The 6,000-nt window shown below is 48.4% G+C and overlaps 1 protein-coding gene across 2 annotated transcripts in view; it reads right to left on the minus strand.

Moving 5' to 3' along the window:
- Positions 1-984, minus strand: part of PPARD (peroxisome proliferator activated receptor delta) — an 80,008-nt gene extending 79,024 nt beyond the window's left edge. For both annotated transcript variants that reach the window (XM_032409963.1, XM_032409962.1), the window contains exon 1: positions 858-984. The gene's annotated coding sequence lies outside the window, so the exon portion shown is untranslated. The remainder of the gene's footprint in view (positions 1-857) is intronic.
- Between the last annotated feature and the right edge of the window lie 5,016 nt (positions 985-6,000).

Here is a 6,000-nt window from a genome sequence, read left to right on the forward strand (position 1 = left end):
CTGGACACCCCCCACCCCACCCCAGAGGTATCTCAATAGCAAGTCAAGGGAAAGCAGAGTAGTGTGTGGAGCTAAGGCTTCTCCCTGAAGTAGAGGCAAGGGACTGGGAGGGAATGGGAGCTAGATGACAGGAATACAGGGGACAGGGCTTAATCAGAAGGAAATTAGAGAAACGGGCAAAAATAGGGCCTCTGAGGGTAGCCAGAGTTAGGTAGACACGGATTGCTGGCAAAGGGCTGAAAAAGCCTAATAACACCGCGAAGATGACCGGAAACCGTATCCTGAGATGGGCCAGGCAACGGGGGAAGGAGGGGACAGGGATGGGAAAAGAGAGCAAAGACAGAGAGGGCAAGGATGGGAGGCCGAAGGCACGAGATAAAGATAACGAGAGGAGCAGAGAAGATCCCCCAAGGAGACCCTGGGTAGAGAGGGCAACGGCTTTGGAGACACCAGAGAAGGGATGAAGGAAGAGGTCAGAGGCAACGGTAGGGAATGAGAGGACCCCGAGCCTTAGACCCGGCTCTCGGACACAGAAGTGGGAGGAGACGGAACCACTAGGCCCAAGAGGGGGCACAGAGTCGGGTGGGGGAGGCCCGCGATTCGGGCTCAGTGATGGGGGTCCAAAAGGCCGGGGGCTCAGGGGCGGCGGGGCGCCAGGAGAGCCACAAACCACCGCGGACCCGCCGGGGCCGGGGCCGGGGTGTCGGAAAGCCGCAGCGGCTCGGCCCGCGGACCCCTGCCGCTCCCCCCATCCCACTCCCCGCCGGGCCTCCCGCCCCGGCCCCACTGGCCGCCTCAGCCCGGGCCCGCCGCCTCCTTGCACCGCTTGCCTACCGCTTCCCCCGACCCGGACTGACCTGTCCTGGCCGCCTCCCGCGCCGCCGCTGCCGTCCCGCAGGCTCGGCAGGATCCTCCGAAGCCTGCCAAAACTTTTCCCATTAATCCCCAGCTCCGCGGCGGCCGCGGCGTCACACGCTGCGCGGCCCGGACCCGCCCCCACCATCCTGACGTCACCGCGCAGCTCGGTCCCTCCCCCTCCACGCCCCCTTCCGCCCCGGCCGGGGCCAATCACCGCGCGCCCTGGAGTCTCCCCTGATTCTGCACTCCGCCCACCGCAACTCCCCAGGGCCCGCCTGCAGCGCCCTCTGGTGCAGGCTTCGGGCGCGGCAGCTGAGGGAGGAGCAGGAGCGGGGACGTTCCAGGGCCAGTAAAACAAGTTCGGCAAGTATCACAAAAGGGAATTTAAAGCTGGGAGGGAATTTAGAGGTCGTCTCATACAGCCTCCACGTCCTTCCAGTGAAGAAACAGTCCCAGAGAAGGTGAGTGACTTGCAGTGAGAAGCAAGGCAGGGGTTAGAACATGGGTCTCCAGACACGCCTGGAGGAGTCATTGCTGCTTGTACTTTTAATGAAAGGGCTTTCCTCCCTCCACAGGCTTCTGCAACTAGAAATTTATGGTTATGGAGTTTTTACCTATCTTCCTATGTACTTATGTAATATTCTTGCCCACCTAAATGGGGAGCATCCTCCTTACTGTTGTAGCAAATTCTGCTCTTGCTTCCTAACCTAGTTTTTCGAGACCTGGAAGGGATCTGTTATCCCAACCTGTCCCTTCAGATATACCATAAAAAGATACCTAGCAGCTAGTAGGTAGTATGGAAGAAGTTGGGTTTGTCGTCTGGCGAGGAACAAGACTTGACTCACAGGTATATGAGCAATGGGTAACTCCTTTCTCAACACCGTCTTTAAAGTTAAGGCTACCTCTCCCCTCTCGAATACATTCCTCAGGCCACACCCTCATAGAACCATGAGTGATTTTTTTTTCCTGCTTCTCTCCCTCTCTTTTTTTGCACTTTTTGAAATAAATGTGCATCACTTTTGTAATTCAGAAGTCAACGTCCTTGCCCTTCGAGATTGAAGTAAGAGTGAATTGTGGAGGTCAAAGCCTTCCCTAGATTTCTGCAAATTTCTGGGGATTTGTGTTCTTTTAAATCTCGCTGCCTCCAGGCTCTTGTTTCTGCCAGGCTGTTGTAGTGCCACAGTTCAAAAATGTAGAGATGAAACTCAGCCCTTCCTGAGAACTGCCCACCCGTCTTCCCACACAAAACTTTCATGGGCAGAGAAGACATTATGATGCTTCGGGCCCTGGAGCAGGGTCACGTGATCACACGATGCATCCCAAACAGTTTAGATTCACACACCAGACATTTTTATTTATTTATTTATTTATTTGACAGAGAGAGACACAGCGAGAGAGGGAACACAAGCAGGGGGAGTGGGAGAGGGAGAAGCAGGCTTCCCGCGGAGCGGGGAGCCTGATGCGGGGCTCGATCCCAGGACCCTGGGATCATGACCTGAGCCGAAGGCAGACGCTTAACGACTGAGCCACCCAGGCGCCCCGTCACACCAGACATTCTTAGGGTCTTTTCTGAACAATCCAGATGAGGTTTTCTAACTGGCCCTTCACCTTCTTAGGGTCTTGCCTTCTCCCGAATCACTACCTCTCCTCCCTGCCCCACCAATCTCTCCTCTATCCCACCCTCTCTGGAGAAAAACAAATTCTTCCTGATTTCCAGGCAGATAGAGACAACTTAACCCTTTCTTTGTTGCTAGGGTTCCTGCCAACACTCATGCCCTAAAGATCTTACTTTCTACCCCTAAGAGGCTTATTTCTCATAATAAAAATGGCTCCCTTCCTAAGAGAAATTCTGGGAGTACTCTCAAGATACTACATTTTCACCTCATTTCATTTTTATATTAAAAAGATATATAGAGAATATTATATTTAATAATTATGTACTTAATATTGAGACCACATAATTCCATTGCTCATTGCAATATTATTTAAAAAACGAAAACCTGGAACCAAGGTCATTGTCAACAACAGAGAAATGTTTAGTAAATAATGTTGTATGCTCCTGATGGAATATTATGCTCTGTAAAGTTGGTAAAAAAAAAAAGGGGGGGGAATGTTATCATATGATATACGTGGGAAAATCTGATGATATATATATATAGCGTATATAGCTATGTATACTGTTTGGGAAACAAAGACGGATAGGAAAAAACTGAAAGGAAACACACTAACGTGTTGTCAGCAGTTGTCTTTGGGGTGTGTTTCTAGGAGTTATTATCTTTCTACATTTTTATTCTGAGCATTTCTTTTTCATAATCGAAACGTGGTTGGTTGGGTTTTTTTTTTTTAAGAAAAAGGAAACATCTTCCTTATATTAAGCAGAAATTTATATCCTCTACTGTGTCTATCCAATAGTGTCAGTCCTCTCCCTTGGAGGTAAACTAAGGTTGTTTTCCGTATCAGAGACCTGATTTTATTTTTTAAGATTTTTATTTATTTATTTGACAGAGAGAGAGAGACAGGGAGAGAGGGAACACAAGCAGGGGGAGTGGGAGGGGGAGAAGCAGGCTTCCCGCAGAGCAGGGAGCCCGATGCGGGGCTCGATCCCAGGACCCTGGGATCATGACCTGAGCTGAAGGCAGATGCTTAACGACTGAGCCACCCAGGTGCCCCGTGAGACCTTCTGATGTTTGATCCCATTCCCCTGTATCCTCTCTTCTTCAAGCTACAACATCCTCAGTTCCTCGTATAAAACGATGATGGCTCCCTTTGCCACCAGATGGCTAGCCTCAGAATGTGCCATTTTGTGTATATCCATCCTCTTCAAGGCTTCTTGGTTTTTGGCCACCTCACTTCTGAATCGCCTTCCCATATTTGGGGGCTCTCCCACTTTAGACTCTTCCTCCACTGTAGAAGCTCCAGAACGCCAGGCATTTACTTCCAGCCCCCTTTACAGCTAGGGCAGAGCCCTACAGCCGAGGCTCCACCGGAAGCTGGGGAGAGGAAAACCTGGGAAGCACACAGAATCCATTTGGGTAAGTGGCAGAGCAGCTGCTCCACCTAATTTCTAGCTGTAAGCAGCAGCAGTTGTAAGAGCGGTGTGATATTAGCCATGGAATCAGCATGTGGTATTAGCCATAGAATCAGCAGCATCTGTACCCAGACGAAGCAGCTGGGGGTCTTCATAAAAACTGTCGTGTGCCGTAATTTGAGGTATTGTTTCTGACCGTACAGCCTCCGAGCTGGCTTTCTCATCCTCCCAATTATTTAAAGAATTCTATACTCTATTAACAAAAATCCTTTTTTTTTTTTTTTTACTTAAACCAGTTTTTGTTTCTTGAATCTTCTTTTTTTTTTTTTTAAGGTTGTTTTGTTTTGTTTGAGAGTGAGAGGGAGAGAGATCACAGAGGGAGAAGGAGCACCACTGAGCAGGGAGCCCGATGTGGGGCTTGATCCCAGGACACTGAGATCATGACCTGAGCCGAAGGCAGATGCTTAATTAACTGACTGAGCCATCCAGGTGCCCCTTGAATCTTCATTTTGACCAGATTTGTCCACAGGCACAGCTTAAAGGGGGAAACGTTGGTCCCTGCCAAGCCTCTGTAACCTTTTCCAGACCAGCCAGAGAGCTCAGGTACCAAAACCTGTTCTGATGCCCAATCACAGTATAACTGAACAATAACTTAGTGTGGAATAAGGCTAGATCTGATTTGAATTAGATTCCAGCCTCCACCACAGCTATTTCAGGCCCCAGCCAGTTGGTGGGAGCCTCGCTTAGCCTCCTAAAATCACCCTCCTTGGTATTTCTCTTCCTCCCCATCTCACCTATGAGAGGGGCCAGAGGGGCAACTCTCAGCTGGCCCCTCTCCAGCCTGGATAGACACACTGTGCTGGAGGAGAAGGCATCTTGCAGATCCTGGCCACAATCTGCAACAAGGCTGTTGCACTCCAGCCAATTGCCCTACGTCCCCACTCCTCCTCACATAGAAGCCGTACTGGGATGACTTGGGACCACAATGGCTGTGCTCTCCACGTGGTCTCCAGAGGTGACGAGGATCTCCGAGGGCATCAGAGATTGGATACGCTCTCCTTTGTCCGGGATGTTGGAGAGGAAAGAGGAGTTACTTTTTAATCCTGGAATGAAAGACTGGAAAATATCTTCTCCTGCCCCTAGTTCTGTCCCTCAAGACTGAGAGCCTTTTGTGCCAGTTCCAATGTGGACCGTATTCAGGCATCAGGGTGATCTGCCTTTCAGTATCTCATACCTCAACCATCAACGCCTCCCTGTGGCCGGTCATAGAATATTCAAAAGCCTGGAATGGACCCCATTTACAGGTGAGGAAAACCAAAGCTTAGGGGTTGGCTTGCCACCTCAAGTCTAAACTCTACCTGGTTTCCAAGAATGTCTATAATCAGGCCTCATTCTACTTTTCTAGTCCTTTCTGCCTTCATGGTAGTAGTCTTCAAATTTTTTGCCTCTCTATTCCTAAAAGAATATATAACTATGCAGGTCCTTGCACATTTTTAAGGTGACATCTAATATTTTTTGCCATTAGTTTAAAACTTAAAATGTAGAGAATGGGGCGCCTGGGTGGCTCAGTTGGTTAAGCGACTGCCTTCGGCTCAGGTCATGATCCTGGAGTCCCAGGATCGAGTCCCGCATCGGGCTCCCTGCTCGGCAGGGAGTCTGCTTCTCCCTCTGACCCTCCCCCCTCTCATGCTCTCTCTCTCTCATTCTCTCTCTCAAATAAATAAATAAAATCTTTAAAAAAAAAATGTAGAGAATGAATGTCATTTCTACTATTCTATAAATATTGACATTTTCACATAAAACTGTGTTACTACCCTTTTAAATGTATTGAATAAGACCCAAATCCCATAGTGATGTGAAGCTTACCATCACCCATCTTAAAAATACACGAAGAAGCTCTTCTTTATCAATAAAAAATGTTACATTGTCTATTTTTCTCCTTGTACTTGCATTTCCATTCCACTTTCCCCTCAAAAATCTGATCAATGTAACATATATTTTGCTTAAGTCTTTTATTGATTACTGTATTGTACATCTCTGCAACCAAAATATGTATATACGTTGAAATTAAAAAAAATTTTTTTTTGGATTTTATTTATTTGAAAGAAAGAGAG

The sequence above is a fragment of the Phoca vitulina genome, unplaced genomic scaffold (assembly GCF_004348235.1).
Source record: "Phoca vitulina isolate PV1807 unplaced genomic scaffold, GSC_HSeal_1.0 scaffold11, whole genome shotgun sequence".
NCBI classification, from domain to species: Eukaryota; Metazoa; Chordata; class Mammalia; order Carnivora; family Phocidae; genus Phoca; species Phoca vitulina.